The sequence below is a fragment of the Schistocerca piceifrons genome, chromosome 2 (genome assembly GCF_021461385.2).
Source record: "Schistocerca piceifrons isolate TAMUIC-IGC-003096 chromosome 2, iqSchPice1.1, whole genome shotgun sequence".
In the NCBI taxonomy this organism is placed as follows: Eukaryota; Metazoa; Arthropoda; class Insecta; order Orthoptera; family Acrididae; genus Schistocerca; species Schistocerca piceifrons.
This window is the reverse complement of record NC_060139.1, coordinates 445,241,987-445,260,414: the sequence shown is the minus strand read 5'-3', so window position 1 is coordinate 445,260,414 and position 18,428 is coordinate 445,241,987.

Below are 18,428 nucleotides of genomic sequence, written 5' to 3'. Positions count from 1 at the left end.
TATTTACAATGTGCTCAGCATGCTGGAAAATTTCAGGAAGTGTTTTATGCTTAGACCGCAGATGATACAGGTCGCGCATGACGTCATTTTATTGAAACCAAAATCTCAGCTAGCCGATTAGTGGTGGCAGCCATTTGCAGTCTATTCTGAAATACTGTTCATTTTATCTTTGTCGTAATTATAGTATTTTCAGTCGGTACCATGTTTCGGACTGTTTTTACCCCTTCACGGACCAAACGTAAAAACAATTACCATCGCACCAATATTGGGTAACTGATACAAGTGATTCATTTCTTAAAACCGGTGACAGAATTTCTAAAAAGCAGTAGTCGATTTCTGCTGTAAATGAGAAAAACTGTAATTGACGGCTCCACTTCACATAACGCGTACTGACAAACTCGGTTTCTAGCTCTCTGTCACACGACTTACTTTTTAAATGTTGGTTTCAAACCTTAACACGACAGAAATAAAAGTGTGCACCGTCTGTACGTGTGTGTGTGGTCTACTTACTGTTTCGTGAGCCTCAAGATTCACTTCTTGAACAGCCACCTTGATTGTTTCCCTGAAAATTTGTATTGTTGGTTTCCCTGAAAATTTGTGTAGGAGCTAGGCGAGGGCTCCTATCAACACATCAAAGTGATGTAAAAACTTTATCAGGACCGTTGGAACACAAATATGCGCCGAGATTTACAACAGGAATTTCAATGCAGAACAAGCTGTGCTTTCGGGAAAGAGTGAAAGGAAATATAAGACAACGGACACACAATTCCTGTCTAGTGAAGAGGGGTGTTATCACATTTATACTACAACAAATCCTACGTCGATATTGAAAAAAATAATTTCTTTCCATTCCAGTTATAAATGTTTTGCTGCTTTTCTAGTTGACAACGAAGTCACATTATGACACATCACAGAAATAAACTGATATCAGGTATATATTCAGTTGCCAAAAGAACCAGAAGATTATCTGTTACCTAATAAAAATCGATTAAGAAATACTTTTTTCGTTTACGTGTGTAACTATACTGACTGTTAATGACATAATTCGGTAGTTAGAACTGAAACTGGACGGTTGAAAGTAGTTTCGTTTAATTTCAGCTCTTGTGTGTAAATGACTACGCCATACATAGTTGTAGTTAGTTTAGAATTTCACGTTTTTATAACTAGCTTAAAATATTTTTTCATATATAGCTATTTTGTCACAAAGAATAAGTACAATAACTCACCTACGAGCTCCAGAAGGGTTTTGCTGAGTATCTTTGATCCGTTGATAATATTTTCAAACAATGTCCACAGAAATAGCTCGGAGCTCTACGGAATAGGAAAGCAAACGGTGCGAACAGTTTAATAGCTGTTTTCAGAAAGAACATCCAAAACAGGGTGTGAGATGGATAAGGAAGTTTTGAAAGACAAACTAAGAACATTATTTAGGATCGGCACGGGCATTTTCCACTGGTGTTTCATCCCGTTCATAGTTTACCTAGCTTTCCGCAGATACAACAGCGATGCTTGCGTACCAAAAACGAGGTTTATGGGAATGTGGTGGTAAATGTGTCTCATTCCAAATCATTAATATTTGGCGCCTCACAACTAAGAGCCAAATTACGAGCAATATGTGATTGTGACTTCCTGAACTAATTACATTTGGTTTTGATCCATGGTTGTCGCGCAAACAAGAAGATTTTCCGCGCAATTCAAGTAAATAACTCCATCATTTATCTCTTCTGTGAGCGCACTGGAAAGAGCTAATCTGTAATGATTTCTGTTGTCATTAATATGACTGTGGTCTGGTGACAGAAGTATCTCAGAAGCATTGGAGTGGAAGTGTAGTGCGCTGAGACAAAGTTCTGACTGGCTTTGTTAGCAACAGAAATATGCATACTGTAAGTTGTGCTTATTTTCATTCTGTGACGTATTGTTGTATGTCTAACAATATACCTGTTTACTAGCATAACTGAGAGTTTTCATATTGTGTGCGATCTGTGTGTTACTATGTAGTGAAACATTTCATTTACTTCGAAGAACATTGAAGTCTACGAGCTGTGTTATGCTCCATTACGTTTTTAGTCAGAGGACTTGTCTTCACGGCAAGTCGTCGAAGGCTGGTTTATTTATAATATTTCCTATCCTTTCCTAGAGGATGTGTCGAAGCGTCGATGAAGTGCTTTGAAAAAGTCGCTGTCATTTTGTAAGATTTAACACCATAAATCACGTACTTCATTTTCATTTCTGAACAAAAATACTTAGTTTCTTTCCGTTTTTTATTTTCAAAAAGAATTTCATTTTTTCCAGTAAATTCGAAAGGCCTAGAAAAACGGCTAAAGATATGTCATTCACCAATTGTTTAAAGCATTCCTTTGATGACAGTCGCTCTGCCGTACTGGCAGTGAGTGAACAAATTTCACGTGTCGAAATTTAAATTATCTGTTTGTGTGTTCTTACATATTTCTATACTGGTTGTAAGTGAACAAATATTACGGGGCGAAATTTTAACTGTCTCTTATGCATTAAATTTACATATTTCTGGTATCACAAACAGATGAATTGCTCGAGTGAAACCTCTTATTTTCATTACGAGTCGAAGTAATCGAGAGAGGTAGATACTAGCATTTTCTGTCTTCTTACAGTTTTATTGCGTATCTCACGTGGCATATGAGCTGTTCTCTACGCTGCAATGTTGATTTTACGCAACGTGAGATCGACATACATTACTATCGTAGACAAATCAGAACTGATCACCAAATACGTAAACAATGATACAATGACTTGCGAGAAAAAGAAAAAGCCACGTGTATACATTGCGTGCACACAGTTGGTCCTTTGAAGCAAATGTTTATACGTAGGCCTTTTTTCGGCTATAGGTAAGTTATCAAGACTGCATTTTACCTATGGCATCCTGTAACCTAAATATTTATTAGCCAAATCTACCAAGGCGTTCTCACCGAGTCGCTGAAAACTAGAATTGGCCAAAATAATTTTTGTTTAACACTGTTAACAATTCTTATACAGTGTCTCTCATCTTAAGTGTAGGTAGTTACCAAGGGTTAAAGTAGTTTGGATACAGTACAGCAATTTCGGTTTGGATTTAACGTTTCATTACTACTCACAGAATTGAATTACAAAAATGTTGTTAGCCCATATTTGAACCGGACCACTAGCCAACAGTCATAACAACAAAGCGATTTAGTTTAAGTCAACTGAAGTGTAACTTTAATTTTGGCACTGTATTGTTACTATGATGCTACGTGAGAGCAATTGGTTTAATGACACTCCACCATTGCTGGTAATGACAAAGTTGTCTGGTGTACCAATAGGAGGAGTTATGTATTGTTTCTCACAAATGTTATCTATCATTTATTAACAACGTGAGTAAATTTAAAAATTTACGATAGGCATAGTAATAGTAAAATAATTTTCGTTTTTTACTGGTTTGTTTTCTGGACACAGTAAATATATAAATATGGAAAAAATGAGCATCCGTATGACTTCAGTGTGCAGTTAGCGAAAGAAACGAGATTAAAATTTTCAGCGTTTTGTAGAAAAACATGGAAAGAAGCACGAAAGGTAACTTAAGCAAATAAGTTGAAATCTGTTGCTAAAGTAAATGTTACTTCGTTTCCGGATTGTTCCGTAGAAAGTGATAAGTCATTGGCCCTGCAGAGTGTGGTGTTAACGCTAAACTTACTGCACTCATAAATTTACAAACTTTTCATTCAACAAAATTCAGCACATGCTCAGTGGGATTTGCGCCTCAAAATTAACAGTTATTTATTCGGCAGCTTAAGCGAATCTGACAACAAAAACCACTTCAAAAGAGTACCAAAATGATGCTAAACCCCTTTCTGCCTACCACCCAGATGCACATAAGAAACAAATAGTTGAAAGTGGATGGAATACTTTTTATCGTCACATTTTTGGACGAGATACACTAGCTCCTTTGTGAATCAAACTATGTCTATGATCATGTTTAACGCCGTGACTCTCAATTCAGGTATCGAAATGCTCTCTGTCGACATTATGGTTAGAGCAAGAGACAATATATGGGACTGTAGTATTCGACTGACATAGAGATCTGCTTTTCAGTCTGCATGTGGCTGTACTTGATTATTAAATATCAAATTTGTCCGTCTCATGTAAGCTATGCCGCTTGAATTTAGAGATGTACTTGTGACAGTTAATAGATGAGCTCTATTATACAGGGTGTTTCCGTAAGAGTGTGAAAAAAATGTAACAGTGCATAGAAGATGCTCCACTGAACGATTTGAGGTAGGCAATCTAGGGTTGGAGAAGCCAGCTTAAGAAGATATGGAAGTAAACTTGTCTTCCCCTTTGTCTAGATTACTGTTTTCGGTTTTAATTGCAACTAACATGCGTACACGTTTACGTGAAATGTGCTGTTTATTTAAGTGTGCATTATTTATCTCCTGCAAGGAAACAATAAGGACGAGCCCGATTACTAGGAAGTCATGATGCAGGTTTCGTTTACTTGAGGTTCGTGCAAAGAATTATACTTGAGTTGTTGGAGAACGTACCCTTGGCTGCTCGCGAGAGGAAGTGGTTACAAAATAACGGTGCACCGCCTCACTTCAGTGAGGACGTCGGCAACCATCTCAACGCTGTTATTTCCTGGTCCTGTTACATTGCCTGCGATGTCACCTGACGTGAATCCCCTTGATTATTTTCCATGGGGATATCTAAAGTCACTTGTGTATGAGACCCCAGTGGATACGGAGATGTAATTAGTTACCAGAATTAACGCTGTATGTGATGTGATTCGAACACACTAGGGATATTTGTCAGGGTGCGTCACACTCAACGGCGCACTTCCATTGAGGTTGATGGCCATCCGTTTCAGCACATGTTGTGAGATGTAGTATAAATGGTACATTCATTGTGTCAGTGACGGTATTTGCAGCTACCTGTAACTAGTGTAAGTAAAAAGTATACAGTATGTGATTTTATTCCTATTATCTCCTCACGCTGGCTTGTACGACCCCAGGTTCCCAACCTCAAATCGCTCAGTGGAGAGTCCTCTATGTCATGTTATATTTTCTGACGGAAACACCCTGTATATTACCTTCTTCAGTCAGCAGGTTTGTCGGATTAATACCTGTTATGTTACCATGGATTTTAACAGTGGCGGTTCGTGGAAACCTTTAGCAGAGTGGTACGGTATTACAAAAATAAGCAGAAAACGAATTCACAAAAAATATATTAAAATTAAAATTAGTACTTACTCACTGGTGAAAAATGAAGTCGTACGTCGCTCTGTCTGCTGCAGAATTTTTGTATAACTTTGCACTTGTAACGCTCAACTTTTGTTGCCATGTTCTTCCAAATTTTTCTACCTAACCACACCCTCGGAATTCACGACATATTAGCATAAAACTGTCAAATATTTGTCGAAAGGAAGAATACAGATGTCATTGCTGATCTGAGAACCTATTACAAACGCAAAGAACGAAAAAAGAAACTATTAACACACAACGGGTTGAGAACCTACTCTCTTCGGTTCTGTAACACAATTCTAACCTCACAGCCAAGTTGAACACACTTATTTCTACAAGAATTTCTTGAAGGCGTTTTCCGCCGACTCATCATTAAGTGACATTTAATTATAAGAAATCGTACCAAGGGTGACATGTTTATGATAAATCGTCAATGTGCCAAAAACTACTTAAGTAATATAAAATCGCACGTATGTGAAACAGCGCTTTTTGAGTGATCTTCCAGCTCTGACCTTTCATTGGCTGTCTGGTTAAAGATTAAACGACATGGTGGGGATATTGCTAGGCCTGTGTTATTTCCGTTCTTGTCTCTCCTGACGTGGTGTTGCGAGGATTCAAGCACAGTTAGTGCCAGCAGGGGTGACGTCACACCAAAGAATGCCCAGTCGGACACAGTTGCATCCCTTTTCTGAGTGTGTCGTAGCGCGAGTGAAATCTTTCCTGCGTTTGAAGCTGTGGTTACTAGTTATCGCAGAGACAAAAATGATTTCATCCATTTTGCTTGCACACCAGCTTGCATTCTAAGCGAAGTGACGTGATTTCAGTACCATTTCTGACTCGCAGTCAAAGAGAAATTGCGTAATTTCAGTGAGATGTTTACGGTGTGCTGCAGCACATTAGCACTGGCTTCTAGGAACCTCTGATAATGAACGAGTGGATATCGCGAGAGAGAGGTACCGGTTAAATTCGGTTCTGCTGGGTGACTGGTTCACCCAGGTTTTAGGTAAGAGGTCCGCCAGTCACGATTACCTACTTGTTTCCCTTCAATTTCTGTTCTCTTTTCCTTGTGTTTCCTTTCCTTTTTAGTGCGTTTCTTCTCCTCTTGTTTTGCCTCTGTATGTGAGGATTTGTAACTGCGTCAGGTCTGTGTCTTTTAGCCGTTCTCCTTGTTCGCTGTCCGTCTTCGTCTCTTCTCCGCATGTGTTCCTGTTTCTATGCGTTTGGGCGCTGATGACCACGCTGTTTAGCGCCCGAAAACCTCAACCCACACACACACACACTTGAACATATTTCGAAATAAATAGCAGTTCTGATGTTGATATCCTTGGTATTATATGTCTGCTATGTTTACGCGCTGTTTAAAAATAATTCCCGGCTACAAATCGGTAAGTCATATAGTGTCCTACACTAGAAATTTAACACTTAGTCTATTCTGTGGGCCCATTGAACGGTGAATTATAATAATTTGTAAATGAAATTTTCGTGTTTAAGTCTATTTTGTTTTTTTACGAGGTAGTATAAAAAGGGGAAAACCCTATTTTATTCATAGAAAGTGATCATAAAAAACTGGTCATCGACATGCTGACGTAAAGGAGGAATGATAGGATTTTTTATTTAATTTCCAGCCGAGTTGGCGATTCCAGTTTCTCGCACATTATTCTTTCCTTCGGTTTCTGCAAGCGCTGGTCTTAAATGGACTCCAGTCAGACTAGATGGTATTTCATTGCTCGTTAATACAGCGAATGTCAGTCTAGCATCTGCTTCTCTTACAACTAGTTTTATGTGGCCTTTTCTCTTTAAGTCACTTCGGACATAGAACAGCTGATATTTAACGGCCGTGACTGTTTTCAGTACCTCACAGGAGAAACTAGTAGTACAACCACTACTGGAATGAAGACCGTGCTCGACATGCTCCAATTACACCTGTGGGTTACAGCAGAGGCAGCAGAAAGACAAATAGGTTAAAAAATGAAAGTAAATGAAAACCCCAGGGGAATCCAGAGCCTCACACCAATAATGAATGTGGTAAATATAGGAATGGTGAGGGATACGCCGGCTGACCACACAGCAACTTCCAACTACTTCAATAAACTTTTTAGGGTAATAGTTGGAAGTAGGGAGTAGTGGGAGAACGAACCACGATATCTCTCAGAAGACATAGACTGGTTTACTGACGGATCGAAAATAGACGAAGCTGCCGAGACCGAGACTAGAGAGAGCAATCTCTCTAGGCAAGCTGGACACGGTACTCCACGCAGAAACATTAGGTTGGTGCATAAGTTCCTAGCATTTATGATATACATGTTGGTATTCCGGTTGCTGTGGGTTCATTTATCGATTCTCATTTTTCATTTGTAGTTTACTGTTGCTATTTGAGTTAACATATTGTTATTTGGAGATAGTGAATGGACACTGGAAAATGGAGTGCCGACTGGATGAATCGGAACATTTCCGACATATTCCTCTGTTTGAGTTCAATAGAGGGGTGGCATCACCGTGTGTGGGAATAAAGCCATTGGACAGAACACGGCAAGAAAATGGATATCTCGTTTTACGGAGGATCGTTTTGACGTTAGTTACTCTCCAGGTTCCGAAAGACATTCGGGATTTCATGACGATCGTTTAAACGCATTAATCCACAATGATCCACATCAGTATACACGACAACTGGCATGTGTAGGTGTTTCTTAAGGTCCCCAAGGCCATTCATCAGTTTATTACGTCTCCTGTTCAAGCCCAAGACTACAGAACATCTCTTGAAACATGGCTTCGTCATCATTAGCTAATCATGTTCCTGTTTTTGGATCTTAGTCCAGTGATCTACGTGCTGCCCCTAATCCAGCTATGTAGTTTTGTTCTTAGCATCGCTTTAATGATGGTTAGGACAGGTTCCGGCCCATCAATTGCAGTCGTCGCACCAGTCCTGACCAACTTATCAGCTTGTTCACTGCTTCTGATTATAGAGTGTACAGCGATCCTCAGCAGGTTTACCCTGTTGCTTTTCCCTAGGTCGCAAGGCCTTCATGGCATTCTGCATCTCGTTGCGAGGTCTGATAGAAATCTCAAGAGTTACTTGGCTGTCTGGAGGAATGCAGATGCCACGATCCTTGTAGACCTATGCATTCACTCCTACGCACACTCTGATAGCAAATATTAGGTTGATGCATAAGTTCGTAGCTTTTTTCCATAAGTTTAATAAACACAGGCATACACTTAACAGAGAATTTAGTCATCAATAACATACTCTCCTTCACTATTTACAACAATCTGCCAACGCTGGTGTAACTTTTAGATTCCGTGACTGTAGAAATCGCGTTGTTTTGAGGCGTAGAACTCGCCGAGCAATCTGAAAAGGAAGTTCATCGAAGGCTGTTTGACAGAGAGCGCAAAAGGTGAAAAGCATTCCAGCATCGTGCGACATTAGGATGCAGCGGGGAAGGTTAAAAAACTCGGGTTTACGGGTACCGCATGCCTAAGCTCAAATCACAAAAATCTGCGGGTGGCTATATGTGCATCTCTGCTTGCTCGTCGTCAATTGTCACGTGAATAACACCGACCATTCTTGTCCCGTATCATTACAGCTGGCGAGAAATGGTGTCTCTATGCTAACATATGGGAAAGAAAGGAATAGCTGAGTCCAAACAGAGTAGCAACTTCTCATAAAAAGTCCTGCGCACATCCACAAAAGACAATGTTACGCATGAGGTGGAAAAGCGACGCTACGGTGTACCATGAATTGCTTCTCCGAAGTATAACCATCACTGCTGACATTTATTGCCAACAACTGAGAAGCCTTGCTGAAGCGATCCGAGAACAACGACCATCAAGATTGCGTGAAATGATGCTACTCCACGATAACACCCGCCCGCATTCTGCTACACCACTGGTTCCCAACATTTCTCAGACCATTACCCCTGAATGTAATCAGATGCTGGCTGACCCGCCCCTCCGCCTCCCCTCCCCCTGCCCCCTCCATCAACATTAGCTCCTTACTGAACGTTAGAATGAAAAAAGAATGTCCTTTTGAATGCTTTTGTTTTTAAAATGACAAAAGATAAATGATTATTTAGCTTTTGTAGGTGTTATATCAAAATGCGAACTAATGAGTCAGTGAGACAACTGGTGCAGCTTGTTTCTAACCTTTTGTTATAGAATGACGAAGCAATTTTCAGTGCATCTCAAGTGCTACCACAACCCTTTCTCAGAAAAGAAAGTTAAGCACTGTGTCTACATCGAGACTAAACACTGGTTATACAAAACATGCTTCCTTTGCACCACTCCCCCCGTAGCAACACCTAGTTTACACATACCCTGAACTCCCATTTACAAGCAACGAAGTTAAAATGTGTGCACTGCACTTATTGTCTGAACACCGCTTGACTGCTGGACTCCATACTTTGGAATTGGTAGAAGTTGGAAGACTTCAGGCTGCCAGTGCTCTGTGTCTGACCACTGTCACTTGTAATAACTGTAGTGTACTGCACATTACATAGTTAATCTGTTACGTCATGAATAATGAAGCAATTTTTTGTCGACTGTGGGAACTATCTACAACTCAAAGAAGGGATTTGCATGAGCCATTTACGAATATGTAATGTAAATGTCTCAGTTTTGTCATAGATGCATGGACCTTTTTTTTGGGTCATCAGTCTTCTAACTGGTTTGATGCGGCCCGCGCTGAATTCCTCTCCAGTACCAGCCTTTTCGTCTCAGAATAGCACTTGCACCCTAAATCCTCAGTTATTTGTTGGATGTATCCCAAACTCTGTATTCCTCCTCTGTCCTTCCCCTCCATGGAGTTCTCTGATGTCTTATCAGATGTCCTATCATCCAGTTCCTTCATCTTGTCGGTCTTTTCCATACACGAGCATTCATTTCCTTGCCGATTCTGCAAAGAACCACCTCATTCCCTACCTGACCAGTCCAACTGCTGGCCTTTGTGGCCGAGCGGTTCTAAGCGCTTCGGTCTGGAACAGCGCTGCTGCGACGGTCGCAGGTTCGAATCCTGTCTCGGTTATGGGTGTGTGTGGTGTCCTTAGGTTAGTAACGTTTAAGTAGTTCTAAGAGTAGGCTGAAGTTCAAGACATTAGTCAGGAAGAATCAATACGCAAAGAAGTGGGATACGGAAGTACTAAGGTTGGTTGGTTGTTTCGGGGAAGGAGACCAGACAGCGAGGTCATCGGTCTCAGCGGATTAGGGAAGGACGGGGAAGGAAGTCGGCCTGCCCTTTGAAAGGAACCATCACGGCATTTGCCCGGAGCGATTTAGGGAAATCACGGAAAACCTAAATCAGAATGGCCGGACGTGGGATTGAACCGTCGTCCTCCCGAATGCGAGTCCAGTGTCTAACCACTGCGCCACCTCGCTCGGTGAAGTATACAAGGAATGACGAGATACGTTTGAAGTTCTCTAACGCTATAGATACAGCAATAAAGAATAGCGCAGTAGGCAGTACAGTTGAAGAGGAATGGACATCTCTAAAAAGGGCCATCACAGAAGTTGGGAAGGAAAACATACGTACAAAGAAGGTAGCTGCGAAGAAACCATGGGTAACAGAAGAAATACTTCAGTTGATTGATGAAAGGAGGAAGTACAAACATGTTCCGGGAAAATCAGGAATACAGAAATACAAGTCGCTGAGGAATGAAATAAATAGGAAGTACAGGGAAGCTAAGACGAAATGGCTGCAGGAAAAATGTGAAGACATCGAAAAAGATATGGTTGTCGGAAGGACAGACTCAGCATACAGGAAAGTCAAAACAACCTTTGGTGACATTAAAAGCAACGGTGGTAACATTAAGAGTGCAACGGGAATTCCACTGTTAAATGCAGAGGAGAGAGCAGATAGGTGGAAAGAATACATTGAAAGACCCTATGAGGGTGAAGATTTGTCTGATGTGATAGAAGAAGAAACAGGAGTCGATTTAGAAGAGATAGGGGATCCAGTATTAGAATCGGAATTTAAAAGAGCTTTGGAGGACTTACGGCCAAATAAGGCAGAAGGGATAGATAACATTCCATCAGAATTTCTAAAATCATTGGGGGAAGTGGCAACAAAACGACTATTCACGTTGGTGTGTAGAATATATGAGTCTGGCGATATATCATCTTACTTTCGGAAAAGCATCATCCACACGATTCCGAAGACGGCAAGAGCTGACAAGTGCGAGAATTATCGCACAATCAGCTTAACAGCTCATGCATCGAAGCTGCTTACAAGAATAATATACAGAAGAATGGAATATACAGAAGAATGGAAAAGAAAATTGAGAATGCGCTAGGTGACGATCAGTTTGGCTTTAGGAAAAGTAAAGGGACGAGAGAGGCAATTCTGACGTTACGGCTAATAATGGAAGCAAGGCTGAAGAAAAATCAAGACACTTTCATAGGATTTGTCGACCTGGAAAAAGCATTCGACAATATAAAATGGTGCAAGCTGTTCGAGATTCTGAAAAAAGTAGGGGTAAGCTATAGGGAGAGACGGGTCATATACAATATGTACAACAACCAAGAGGGAATAGTAGGAGTGGACGATCAAGAACGAAGTGCTCGTATTAAGAAGGGTGTAAGACAAGGCTGTAGCCTTTCTCCCCTACTCTTCAATCTGTATATCGAGGAAGCAATGATGGAAATAAAAGAAAGGTTCAAGAGTGAAATTAAAATACAAGGTGAAATGATACGATTCGCTGATGACATTGCTATCCTGAGTGAAAGTGAAGAAGAATTAAATGATCTGCTGAACGGAATGAACAGTCTAATGAGTACACAGTATGGTTTGAGAGTAAATCGGAGAAAGACGAAGGTATTGAGAAGTAGTAGAAATGAGAGCAACGAGAAACTTAACATCAGGATTGATGGTCACGAAGTCAATGAAGTTAAGGAATTCTGCTACCTAGGCAGTAAAATAACCAGTGACGGACGGAGCAAGGAGGACATCAAAAGCAGACTCGCTATGACAAAAAAAGGCATTTCTGGCCAAGAGAAGTCTACTAATATCAAATACCGGCCTTAATTTGAGGAAGAAATTTCTGAGGATGTACGTCTGGAGTACAGCATTGTATGGTAGTGACACATGGACTGTGGGAAAACCGGAACAGAAGAGAATCGAAGCATTTGAGATGTGGTGCTATAGACGAATGTTGAAAATTAGGTGGACTGATAAGGTAAGGAATGAGGAGGTTCTACGCAGAATCGGAGAGGAAAGGAATATGTAGAAAATACTGATAAGGAGAAGGGACAGGATGATAAGACATCTGCTAAGACATGAGGGAATGACTTCCATGGTACCAGAGGGAGCTGTAGAGGGCAAAAACTGTAGAGGAAGACAGAGATTGGAATACGACAAGCAAATAATTGAGGACGTAGGTTGCAAGTGCTACTCTGAGATGAAGAGGTTAGCACAGGAAAGGAATTCGTGGCGGACCGCATCAAACCAGTCAGTAGACTGATGACAAAAAAAAAAAAAAGTTTTAGGGGACTGATGACCTCAGATGTTCCTCAGATGTCCCATGGTTCTCAGAGCCATTTGATCCATTTTGAACCAGTCCAACTAATTTTCAACATTCTTCTGCAGCCCCATTTCTCAAATGCTTCTATTCTCTTTTGTTGCCGCCTGATTGAGGCGCCATGTCACGAGCAGCCGGAGGTTCGAGTCCTCCATCAGGTATGGGTGTGTATTTTGTCCTTAGCGTAATTTAGTTTAAGTTAGTTTCAGTATTGTGTAAGTCTAGGGACCGATGACCTCAGCAATTTGGTCCCTTAGGAATTCACACACATTTGAACATTTCTCTTTTGTTCCGGTTGTCTCACAATCCATGTCGCACTGCCGTAAAATATTGTGTTGCAGACGTACATTCTCTGAAATTTCTCACTCAAATTAAGACTTTTGTTTGTTACTAGTAGAGTTCTCTTGGCCAGGAATGCCCCATTTTCCAGCCCTCGTCTGCTTTTTATGTCCTCCTTGCTCCGTCCGTCATGGGTTATTTTGCTGCCTAGGTAGCGGAACTTCATCAACTTCGTAACCACCAATTATGATGTTAAGTTTCTCGCTGTCGCATTTCTGCTACTTCTCATTACTTTCATCTTTCTTCGATTAATTTTAGTTCACATTCTGTACTCATTAGATTGTTCATACCATTCAATAGATCCTGTAAATCTGCTTCACTTTCACAGAGGACAGCAATGACATCAGCGCGTCTTATCATTGGTATCCTTTCACCTTGAATGCATGGTACAAAGTAGAAAGTATGTGTGTAGTGGGAGGACTGTGAGAGGAACATGTTCATACATGCGTTTTACAAGCTGTAACACTACCACATAGTGTCGCACTTTAGAGTCAGTATTCGAAAAAAAGGTAATTATTGGCAATTTATTTTATCGGTATTATAGTCATATGAAATAGTGATAATAGTAACGATCTTTTAAAAATAATTTTGTTTCGTGATGGAAGACAATCGAACCCTTTTAGTTTTACCCCTCGAAACATTTCAGTTTACCCGTCAGAGCGTAATTACCCGCAGGTTGGGAATCACTGTGCTAGACTGATAAAAAATACTATAAGGTAGCTGGGTTGGGAAGTCATTCGGTGCTCACTTCATTTAGCTGATCTTGCGCCCTCAGATTTTCACCTTTTGCGCTCTCGTCGAACAACCTTCGACGAACTTCCTTTTCGGGCGGCTCGGCGAGTTCTTCGCCTCAAAACCACGCGATTTCTACAGTCACGGAATCTTAAAGTTACCCCAGCGTTGGCAGATTGTTGTAAATAATGAAGGAGAGTACGTTATTGATGACTTAAGTCTCTGTTGAGTGTATGTCTGTGTTTATTGAACTCATTGGAAAACGCTACGAACTTATGCACTAACCTAATGTTTGCTATCAGAGTGCGCATGGGGGTGAATGCATAGGTGCTACGAGGATTGTGGCGTCTGGATTGATTCAGACAGTCAAGTAACTCTGAGATCTCTATCAGACCTCGCAACGAGATGCAGAATGCCATGAAGGCCTTGTGACCCAGGGGAAAGTAGAAGGGTAAACCTGCTGATGGTCGCTGGATACTCCGAAATCAGTGGCAATGAACGAGCTGATAAGTTGGTCGGGACTGGTGCGACGACTGCAGTTGATGTGCCGGAACCTGCCCTAACCATCATTAAAGCGATGATAAGAACAAAACTACGTAGCTGTTATTAGGGGCAACACGTAGATCATTGGGCTAAGATCCAAAAACAGGGCCGGCCGCGGTGGTCTCGCGGTTCTAGGCGCGCAGTCCGGAACCGTGCGACTGCTACGGTCGCAGGTTCGAATCCTGCCTCGGGCATGGATGTGTGTGATGTCCTTAGGTTAGTTAGGTTTAAGTAGTTCTAAGTTCTAGGGGACTGATAACCACAGCAGTTGAGTCCTATAGTGCTCAGAGCCATTCATTCATTCCAAAAACAGGAACATGGTAAGCTTAATGAGGACGAAGCCATATTTCAAGAGACCTGGGCTTGAACAGGAGACAGAATAAACTCGTGGTAGGACTGATGAATGGCCTTGGGGTCTTTAAGAAACACCTACACATGATGAGTATAGACAAAGAAGTCCTTAAGTGCACACTATGCTCCGAGGGGGATGACCGCACTACATTTAATCTCCCAACGTGAAGCGTTGGAGGCCAAAAGACACAGAATATTCGAGTCATTAACTCTTGAATAAATTATGTCTAATAAAGAACTTGTAAAAGGCCTCCTTCTACTCTTCCAAGGTACCAGCTGGCTTCACTAGGATTGCAATAAATACAGTGTCCGTGCGGGCAACAGTGGTCTAAGGCCACTCTTGCAGTCTCCCTGCGTAAGTCAGTGAATCCAGTAACCCATTGCCAAAAGTGTAATAAAACAATAACTGGCATTTCCACCTTTTGTGTGTAATAAGCTTAATTTATGCCGACGGTTAATAGTATTTTTGGGGATCACGGCAGCGCTATATACAACAGTATCAACGAGAACAATCTCACGCAAATGCCATTGATGTCCACTGTATCATTTCCATAAAGTACTAAAAAAATACTTTCTAGACGGTGCAAACACTCGAGCGCTTCGAATCATGTGGAGCTGGTTTGAAACATAATAGGTAAGCTTTCCTATGAAATAAAAATAAAACGCTAAGTAAAATAAGGCCAGCCTGTTCGAAGGTCCTCGTCCTTGTACATCTGTGAAATCAAACTCTGAAGATGGGTAAGATTCAGTAACGTTCTGCTTCGTCCTGTGCTTTGTAACATGCATGGATCCACCTTTGCACTCTGTCAATAACGGTGGTTACACGTGTTAACTGCGTGCTTGACAAGCACACACACGCAACCGTGCTTGCCCAAGCATGCACAAAATCCTCTCGTCTCTGTACAGATCAGGGCTGCTTCTACAACCATCACTTTGTTTACCTGAAAATATTGAGCTCACACAGCGATGCGCTGCTTGTATTATGGGAAAAAACAAATGGCGAAAAGTGATGCGTAGTAATGAGTGGTTACAGAAACGAAAATATTATTACCTTATTAACTGTTCGCGGTAGACACGCTACGGTAACCGTCTCAAACTATTGATATTTTTCTTCTCTTTTTCTCACATGTTATTGTATTATTTGACTTAAACTACATTACAATACAACCTTTGTACGTAATGTAATTTAATAGGACCAAATAAGAATTAAATGAAATCACTGGCCAATTCTTGCTCAAGCCTTCCCATTCTTGGTACACATTCTCAAGCGTGCATGCGCTTGTACGCTTGCACGAGCAAGCATAATCGAAATTAGATCAAGCATTGACCTGCTTGTACAGTCTTAATGGTTACACAGATTTATCGTACACATACTGAAGAAATCTTGCTCATAAGTGCGAGTCAGTCTTGCAGTTACCCGTACAGGGACCTTAAGATGACCGAGACGTTGCCGCTCAAGATCATCCCACTGTTTGACTGCTGAAATCATCCATATGTGAAGGGTCCGACGACTGCTAGCTTCAAGTTTCAGCAGGTTCCAGGCATGCAAAATCAGATTCATGTCAGTAGACACCGTAGGTCAGTCCTACCTCCCGAAGAAATGCAATGCCGGAAAAAAATCGCAACACAAAAAAAAGAAAAATTGTAGAGTAATGAAATCATACACTTGTCTAGATGACATGTTTAAGTAATTAACATTCAAGACCATAAGTTAATGTAAGCGCGACATAAGCCATTGTAAATGTGAAATGGTGGTACATTCATAACCGGGGTAACCTCTAGAGCGTTGAATGCAAGCATGCACACGTACATGCATTGTGTTGTACACGTGTCGGACGTCAGTTTATGGGATGGAGTTCCATATTTGTTGCACTTGACCAGTCAAAATAGGGACGTCTAATACTGTTTGTGGATGACGCTGGAATTGTCGTCCGATTATGTCTCATATGTGGTCGACTGGAGACGGATCTGGTGATCGAGCAGGTCCAGGCAAAACGTCAACATTTTGTAGAGCACGTTGGCTTAAAAGAGCGGTATGTGGGCGAGCGTTATCTAGTTGGAAAAACCCCCTGGAGTGGTGTTCATGAGTGGCAGAACAACAGGTCGAATCACCAGACTGACACTCAAATTTGCAATCAGGGGCCGGCCGCTGTGGCAGAGCGGTTCTAGGCGCTTCAGTCCGGAACCGCGCTGCTGCTGCGGTCGCAGGTTCGAATCCTGTCTCGGGCATGGATGTGTGTGGTGTCTTTAGGTTAGTTAAGTTTAAGTAGTTCTAAGTCTAGGGGACTGAATACTTCAGATGTTAAGTCCCATAGTGCTTAGAGCCATTTGAACCATTTTGCAATCAGGGTGCATGGATAACCACGAGGGTGCTCCTGCTGTCATATAAAATCGCACCCCAGACCACAACTCTAGCTGTAGGTCCAACGTGTGTAGCACGCAGACAGGTCAGTCGCACGCCCTCAGCTGGCCTCCTCGTAACAAACTCACGCCCATCACTGGCTCCATGGCAGAACCAGCTGTCATCACAACAGACCTCCAACCTGCCGTTCAGTAAGCTCTCGCTTGCCACCACTGAAGTCGCAAATGATGATGCTTTGGAGTCTGAGGAATGCGCGCTACAGGGCGTCTGTTTCAGAGCTTTCCTTGAAGTAACCGATTTTTACAGCGCGTTGTGTCACTGTGGTTCCAGCTGCTGCTGAAATTGCTGCTGCAGATGAGTGCGATGCGCCAGATCGATACGCCGCACACGATGACCTTCCCTCTCGGCTGTCTGGAGCCTGGTCTTATTGTGGCCGTACATTCTGGTGACCACCGCTGCCATCAGTCATGTACAGTGGCTACAATCTTGCCAAGTCTTTCTACAGTATCGCAAAAGGAACTTCCATTTCCTCGTAGCCCTAACACACAACCTCGTTCAAACTCGGTGAGGTGATGGTAATGACGTCTTTGTCACCTCGAAGGCATACATAAGTCCACCACGTCCAATCTCAAAGGTAGCTAACGCTCACGACTGTTACACCGTGTATTTAATGTAAATCTGATTTGTATCATCATACTGGCGCTACTGTCTCTAACGTTATGTGACTGGCACGAAATTTGAATAGACATCACTTTTCAGATGTAGAAACATGCCTACCGACTTTCGTTTATGTCGCGCAACTCCTTGGTGTTGCGATTTTTTCCCGTCAGTGCGTGTTCGCAATGAGGACGCGGTGCTCCTTGCATTATCGTCTTGCGAGAGAAACACATCGTCGAAATGTTGACTGTAGGGGTTGGTAACATGTTGGACGATACTATCCAGATACTACAGAGCTCTCATATTACCCTCGATGACACTGAGAAGCGTCTGACATGCCAACATGACATTGATCCAAAATATGTCTAACCGTTTCTCCGCTGATACTATGTTGTAGAATTTTAGAACATGTTTTTTGCTCGAGTATCATGTCGTTTTTGGAAACCCAGAATCTACTATGTAGGAATCAACACGGATTCCGGAAACAGCGATCGTGTGAGACCCAACTCGCTTTATTTGTTCATGAGACCCAGAAAATATTAGATACAGGCTCCCAGGTAGATGCCATTTTTCTTGACTTCCGGAAGGCGTTCGATACAGTTCCGCACTGTCGCCTGATAAACAAAGTAAGAGCCTACGGAATATCAGACCAGCTGTGTGGCTGGATTGAAGAGTTTTTAGCAAACAGAACACAGCATGTTGTTATCAATG